Source organism: Strix uralensis, chromosome 9 (genome assembly GCF_047716275.1).
Source record: "Strix uralensis isolate ZFMK-TIS-50842 chromosome 9, bStrUra1, whole genome shotgun sequence".
Classification (NCBI taxonomy): domain Eukaryota; kingdom Metazoa; phylum Chordata; class Aves; order Strigiformes; family Strigidae; genus Strix; species Strix uralensis.
Genome location: NC_133980.1, coordinates 5,559,171 through 5,567,686, shown reverse-complemented (window position 1 = coordinate 5,567,686; position 8,516 = coordinate 5,559,171).

Here is an 8,516-nt window from a genome sequence, read left to right as displayed (position 1 = left end):
CTTAATCACATTTACCCTTACTGTGAGGCTGGCAATTCATGACCAATCATTCCACCAACCTCCATCAAGCATTTGATAAAAAGCACCTTTGAGGAAAACCTGCACTTTACAAGAACGCTGTATTAGGTTATGGATTAAGAAAGGAAATTAGTACCTAGGGTCAAATCGTTTTGGTACTATTTACATTGGAAAGGGGCTCCCTGATTTATATCTTTATAAATATTATCTCCTCACTAGGTGCCAGCTGCCAGTGCTGGGCCAGACTGGACTGTGTAGGGTGTAAATCAGGACAGGACATGATGTGTCTTCTGCATCTGAGGCTGGTGAGACTACTTGAAGGGCAGGTCCTTATGGGACAGCATGGTGTGATGGGGTGACCTGGTGATGTGAGTGGAGGTGTAGGCTGTGACACAAGATCCTTCATTTCAGGCTCCAGGAAATTCGAGGCAGAAATAGGAGCACAGAAGTAAGCATCATGGGCACAGAAGATGGGACACATATGTATACACACTTATATTTACTAGGTCTCCCATTCAGCTCAACAATAGTTAAGGGATATCCCAGTAATTTGTAAGCACTCTTTTAAGCAGGAGCAGCAGCCACCTGCCTGACTTGGGCAGGATTTATTTAGAGGACACCTTACCCTTTCCTCCAAATCCATACAAATCAGTCTGTGCTCAGGAAGATGGGTTTTCTCCAGACTTTATCAGACATTATCAGACCTTACCATGAAGTGCTGAAAATGACTCACAGACTCGGTTGGTCCTGCTTTTCCATTTCTTTCTGTGCCTCGAGGTCAGTCCCAGTGGGTGAACGAGAGATGAGCATGGTGCTGGGCATCCTGTTCCTGCTTCAAAATCTCTTCAGGACCCACCTCATCACCCCACATCTTTCTGGGGCACAAGGTGGTTGGACTCGATGATCTTAAAAGGTTTTTTTCCAACCTAAATGATTCTATGATTCTAAGGTGGTGATGACTGCATCACTGTTTTTTTGCTGTGATTTCATGCGGTCCTGATCCATCCAACAGGGAAAATGCGATGCCAAAGCAAAGAGCCCCACGTTCAAATCATACCAGAGCTGCTGCCATGGGGGATTCCCAGAAGAAACAGTGCTGGGGTCATCAAGCCATTGCCAAGGATTTTGTTTGTGAAGTGCCTTGGTTAAGTCAGTGGAGGCTCCGCAGTGCACAGCCATTTGCAGGAGGCGTTTGGGAGGAAGAACATGAACTGTGTGCTCTACATTTCTGAAAAAGACCTGTGCAAGTTAGACTCAATGATATTTTTGACAAAAGACGGCACAGCAGAAATAGTCCAAAGAGGAAATCTGGATTATTATATACAACGTTATTCCCCTTGTCCAAGCGTTAGCAGGATTTATGGTCAGATTACGCTTCAGCCATTGCTACCACAACTGCTAGTTCTACCCAGTCATCAAATACTGTTTTTTTGGAAAAGCGAAGAGCCTTTCATAGTAAATAAATAGAAGTATCCTCATGTTACTATTGGAGAAACAGAGACAGAGAGCAAAGACTTCAGATCTTCCTGAGATCCCAGTCTGTGAAATTTCCATACTGGAAAACCACAATGCTCAGAAAAAAAAATGATACGGGATCTAAGAAAGCTTCAACTGTTTTATAGAAACATTTACGCACATCAAAACATTTCATCCCAGGCCACTGCCACTGCAGGTAGCTGCTAATTAAAATCGGGTGTGCTGTGGCTACTGTCTTTAAAACTCTGGCCAGCATATGTTTTATTTCTCTTCATTTTTTGTTTTTAGCTTCTGAGCTTGTCTGATGATATTTTCAAAATTCAGGTTTATGTTTAAAGGTTGAGTTTAATAAGCTTGTACGATATATAAAAAGATTATAATTTATTATTTAAAAAGTTTCCTGACAAGATGTCTACAAGAAACATGACCCAAACCACACCGCCTTGTAATAATACCTCTTAAAAATTCCTGACCTCCCACTAAACACTCCTGCAGACTTCCCTGCTTCAGTCCTTGCTGAATATCTCATATATGTCCCCTATAACATTACACAGAAGGAAATGAAACGGAAAAGTCATCAGCTCAGACAGACAAACGATGGCAATTATCTAGCACTGTGTTATTTTCTCTAAGTATTGACAAAATGCACTTTTTCTGACGGTGAAGGGCTGGAGGCTCACACAGTTTTGGGTTCCTTGTGACATTTGATGCATCTTCCCTTTTCTTAAAAATGGCTGCAAAGAATTTGGTGCAATGGAAACAGATGACAGGCTGCTCCTATCTGTACAGGGTACAGTTGTACAGGCGTGAGATGTACAGCCATGAGAAGAACAGGCGTGAGAAGTACAGGCATAAATGTGAGGAGCACAGTCCCTCTGCAGTCAGCCCCAGCTTACAGGGGTTTGGTGCTCACGCACACACAGCCAGGATCAACCTAGAGGTGATGCTGCCTCAGCCTGCACCCAAGCAGGACTTCTCAGGGGCTCCTCTACTCCCTGGTCCTGTTTCTGAACATCGTGTTCACTGAGAGAGAGGTTTTCCCACTGGTGAGTGGTAAACCAAGCTGAGGGTTGTGTTTCCTCTCCCAACGGTTTCCATGTGCCCGATACCCCCTCCCTCCCAGTGTGAAATGGCTGTGTCCCTTCCCTGCATTACACCGCATCAAGGGATCTTATTTGCGGTATGAATCACCATAACTGCTGAGCCTTGTCTTCAGGTCCAGCTGCAAATCCCTGCAGGGCGAGCATAGCTGTGGGTCACCACTACCTTTTGGCATTGCCACTGTCCCTGCGTCCCTGCAGCTGCAGGTGATGACCACGTTGGGCGTGGGGTTGGTATTGTATTGCCACAGCAATTTGCCAATGTACAATTTGTGTCAGTATGGATCTCATATTTGCCAAAAAGGACTTGCTTTTCTAGATGGAGAAGAGCTTTTTAAAAATTTTTAGTTTGTTTTTTTATTCTCTGTGATAGGGGTTTGTAACTTTAGGCACGTTACTCTAAGAGAGCTTTTGTGTGAGCTCAGTCCACAGCATGCCAACAGCCATTCACAATCACTAATAGGTAAAACTACTCTGGGATTTTAAAGCCTTTAACAAGACCTTGTCTAGACTGGTATTTAGTGGCAATACAATTAAATCATACTGAAAATGAAAAAAAAAAAGAGAAGAGATTATTTTAATTAGCTTTTGAAGCCACTTCTCCCCTGTAGAGGTCAGACCTTGAGCTGGTTTAAATCGGTGCACATCAGGTGTTACACCATTGATGTAGTAGCAGTGTAAAGGTTAAAGGGATCACAGTGTTGGTCCATAATACTAGCTAAACCTGGGTCTACAGTGCAGCTATATTTGCAATAAATTAGGTAATTTTAATTCTTTTTCTTGCTACACACTTTGCCAAAGGAGTCCCACAGCACAGGGTGGTGACTCAGGACTTCATGTGAAATGCCTGGAAGGCAGATGCTGGGCATAAACCTTCCTGGGATGCACGGATACGTTTTCCCTGCCTTCTCCCCACGGGCATCTCCCCATCCTCACGTGCCACCCTGATCTGCAGATCCCCAATGTGGAGTGAAGGCCAACAATGTCTTTGCTGAAGGCAGATGCCAAAGGGCTCCCACCAGTGATTGAGAGGAGGCATTTACGGCCATTCAACCTGGCACCAACCCAGGGATAGTTTCACCTCTGAAGAGGGCTCACAATAACCAGCTCAGAGTGGGAAAAGGCTGGTCCATATGTATTTCTCCCGTATCATCCCATTTATTGTTTCCCCGTTATGCTGGGGTGGATGGGTCGATGGTGTTGCTTTGCTCCTTGGGCTTTTGCAGCCCTCCACATCGGATGCATCTCTGATGCCTGATACTCTTTCCCTAGATAATTAAAGCTTCATTTGTTGCTTCCTTGCAACTCCAGATTTTAAAACTATACATTTTTTTTCTGTTAGGTTAGGATCGCTTCCAACTTCCAATCCCCAATTTAGATTACATGCTCAGAAACTAACTCCAAACATTTACTGCGTTTGAAGGTCACAGTGCTATTGATTGATTTCCAGTTATAATGTATGTTGTCCTAACATGAGTTAAAAACATTCTGGGCTAAATCCAAAAATGCTGGGATCAAAGCATCTGGACTTGTTGCTTTCATGTTTGGCACATAAAGGGGCTGGCAGTCACCAATGTGGTCTTGGCTGGGCTATAGTTGTTTTCATTCTCTGATGTGAAACAGTTGGGAATCACAGACCCTCCAACAGTTATAGTGGACTAAATAAAAATTGGCTTAATAACCTGCCAAGCATTTGAAAGTGCCAGTCTCCACAGTTTTTCACAACTTATTGGCTATGGCATGTTTTTCTTTTCATTTCTCTTGTGTGTTTTTTTTTAATTCCTCTTTTTTTTTCTTTTTTTTAAGAAAGAATTTTCTATAAAATTGGACTTTTTCAGTTGAGTATTTGAAATAGGTAAACTCTTCATCTCATCAGACTCTATTTATCATCTTTGATCTGACTTCACTCATTCCTTTGGCTGCTCCATCTGATTTTTTAATTTTTGGGAAAAAAAAATTATAAAAACATTTTCCCTATCTAACTTATCACATAAGAAAATAAACAAGGGCCAATTTCTTGGCTAGCCTGCCTTAAAGATATCCCAGCACTGCATCTGCACATCAGCTTTTCACTTTCAATTCACTTTAAACAGATTATTCCTAAAGTTTTTTTATTAGTCTCCCTAAAAGTCTTCTATTTATATTTGCTGTTTATAAAATAACATTCAGAGTCCATTGTGCAATGCGCTGCACATAGGCAAAAGCCAGCAAGATCTCGAGACAAACAATGGAAATACTTTACAGATGGGAACTGTTTTACAGATGGTGTACAGGGGCAGGAGAGCTGCAAAGGTTGGAGAGAGGAAGAAATATGGATGTTGGCCATGGTTGCGAAAGAAGCCAGTGGCAGAGCCAGGCACTTAACCCACGTTCCCATCCAATTGCTTTCCTATTAATTAATTTTCCTCTCTCATCCTTTTAGAAGACACATTATAATTTTTACCCCCTTCTCTCAGGTTTCTAAAAAAATAAAGTGCTGGCAATTGAAAAATCTAATTCTTCATGCACGTCACACATTTTTCAGTAACTTTGGCTAATTTCAAGGAACTTTGTACTGGCTTTGAGAGTGATGCTTTGGAACAGACACGGGGGCTGCCCATGACGAGGGCACCCTGGGACAGTATCAGGAAGGTCAGTGCCTCCAAAGTAAAAGAGCTGTTCCTGTTATTTCCAGCTGGGCAACGGCATCTCGTTGCACATTAACTTGAGGTCTACGCTCAGACAAGTTTTAGTGTAGCCTATCGGTCAGAGAGAGCAATGCTGCTCCTCGCGTTTCCCACTCTTGACAGCTAATCCACAGAAAAATTGAATTTATTGTGGCCCTATCAGTGGTTCAGCCTTGCACTAGACCTTGGCATTCAAGATTGATGTGGTAAATATTCTTTGCCCATCCCTGTGTGGCTTCAGCAAACATCTCCCAAGGGACCATGTGCTGCAAAACTCTTTTCAGCTGCCCAAGCCGAGATGAGATTCCTTGAATTCATGCAACTGCTATCACAGAGAAAAATAGGAGGAGAAAAAGGACTGTTTGGTCCTTAACCTCTGAATGCGGAGCTGGGGTCTGCTCTGACTGATTTTTAAGCAGCTCATTTTCAACATCTCTGTGAAACTTCCAATCTATTCTGGGATGGTAAGGCTTGAAATGAAGAGAGACTAAAATCAGCTAAAAATAATGTTTTAGAGACAGTCAGGACATGAGGGATGAAGTGTTTAAGTAAAGAGATGATTTCAGTTCTGGCACCTTTGGCAGAGCTAAATATCTCTTTAGGACTTGTAATAATGAAAAAAATGCATCTACCGCTAAGAAAACCAACACTCAGCATAAAAAAACCCCATATTTACCATTAATATGTAGTCTAGAGACATCTAAAATTAAGATTACTTTACAGTAAAATTAATATAAATTTGGCCTGCTATAGGATTTTGAGAACTTTTTTGTGTTCAGGTGAAACATTATCAATTGGTGCTGTGTGTGGCTGTATTTATAGAGTTTGCTTTTCATATTGCCATTAGAAAAACCGGTGCACATTCTTTCCATGTAAAATAATTTTGTAAAATAACTTAGTCCAACAGTTACACCTAGTCTGAGTATCAAAGATTTTTTTTATTTTTAATGTTTTGATTATAAGTGAGTAAATGAGCATATGTGCAATTATATTTTGGGTGCAATAGCTTCAGCCGCCACATTTTGGCATTTTATTTTATTAGCTAAAAGCTCACATATGGTTTCCATGTTTCCAATCTGGCTTTAAGGATGCAATGGCTGAATTAAGCAATGTTTCTTCTCACTCCAATTCCCTTAGATATACTTAAAAAGTCCATTCAGATTATAAAAAAAGTAAATTAAGGTTTATAATATTCGGAAGGTGGCCCATGGTAGTGACTAATACAGTGTTATCTTGTAAGTGCCCTTGCACCCTGCAGAAACTGTTAAAAGCCATGTTTCATAGCTTAAAATGTTAAATCACTTCTATGATCCTGGGGGGCAGAGTCATGCTTGAATGCCAACATATTTCTTTTGCAAACAACGATGTCATTATATCTGTGCGGAAGCCACCAGATAGTGGATCACCCCAGGTGGCCACCACTATTTGCAGGTCCTCCAGCACCTCCCAGCGTTGGACCCGGGGGGATCTGGGGAGGACTTTGAGAGCTCCCGGTCTGACAAAGCCTAGAAAAGTGACCTGAGGGAAGGAGCTCAGGGCCGTGTGATGCAGAGCCATGGGGGTGATCAACAGGAGCTGAGCAGTGGATGGCACAGACATTTGGAAAAGGGACATAGCTCCAGGGAGGGCATCACTGGGGAGAAACGAGTGTGCTGCAGCCTCAGAAACAGCTGCACTCAGGAGAGCAATAGGGCTGAGCTACCGTTATATATCCATACATACATATATGTAAGCTTGAGGAGAATTGAAAAAGTGCTTGTTTTCACATGGGAGACGTGCTAGATATCTCCCAATGCAAATAGTGTGTTTATGAAATGGGCAGTGAACAACTTCATATCCCATGGGGAAAGAAATTGCCTGCGTTTACAGCGGAGGTGGTGTGTTTGGATGTTAGGCAAAGCTTCTCAACTGCAAAGGTCGTGAAGCACTTAATGAAAAGAATGAAGTTAGTGAGTCCCTTAAGAAGAGGTTTTCAATAACTGCACAGGCAAACACATGTCAGAGATGGTCTTGGCATCAGTGCAGCAGCTTGACTATGTGACCTCCCAAGGTCCCAGCCAACCCTGCATTTCTCTGAGCTCATGAAAACACATCTAGCATGTCTGGAAACACAGGAGCATGGGAATTCTCTGTTGCATTGATGCAGATTCAGGGTATCCCTCTTTTATGTCCCTCTTCTCCAGGCTACCAATCTAACCAACAAGCAAACTCCCATGGTCCCTTTTCTGGGCTTCCTAATTTACTTTGTTCCACACATTTCTGCTGAAGTGGAACAGGTTCAACATGAGGTGACATGTGTGCCCTCCCATTAAGCATTCGTGTTTGCTGCTGACAGTAGGTGTGACATCAGGGGCTTTTTCAGAGCCACCTTCAGATCATGGTGCCTCTGTTTGGGGTTGACATGAGATGTTCAGAGACTGAAGTACTTGTGATCCAAACTGTATCACATCTTACAGACTTAAGAAAAAAATGGGTACACAGAGAACTGAGCCTAAACCTCTACTAGTTATCATTGCTGGGGGGGAAATTAGTCCCCACTTACAATACTTACCTGAATTTTTATTGACCAGTAAGCAACCTACTTGAGTAAAGACTGAAGCATCAGAAATACAGACTTGCTTCTCCAGATCTTCAAGTTTCCATCTAAATCCATCCTAATCCAGCAAAACATGCAAGTTTGAACATAAAACATATCCATAGGTACACTTAAGTATGGGATTAAACAGTTTGCTGAATAGGGTCCCTATGTTACTGAGGCATTGGCTGCTAGTCTTGGCTCTTATTTCAGCTAAATTGAGATGGGAAAAGGTTTCCATGCTGAGATGAAGCCAAGGTTTTTTCTCTCCCTTTCTCTCTCCTCTTTTTTTTTTTTTTTTTCCCTTTTCTCCAACAGAACAAGATAGATGCCTGACAACTGTTTCTATCTTGTTAATATCCTGGAATTTAGGGCTTTGGGTGTGGGAAATTCAAGACCAAATCTCTGCTCAAATGCATTCAGTTGAGGGTTGTAATCCCAGTTCTCGCACACGTGAGCTATCCTGACAATTGGGCTATTTAAAGCAGCAACATTCTTGTGATTTGGGTAAATCACAGACTAAGAAGTAGAGACAGTGGAAGGTACAGTCTATGTTCATCTGATCCTCCACAGAGCTTTGGTGTTGACAAATGATTTTCTAAAATTTTATTTTAATTGAAGTGTCCTAAGCAACTCTAAATGTTCAACCAATATTTTAAAGGGTGACCACTGGTTTTTTCA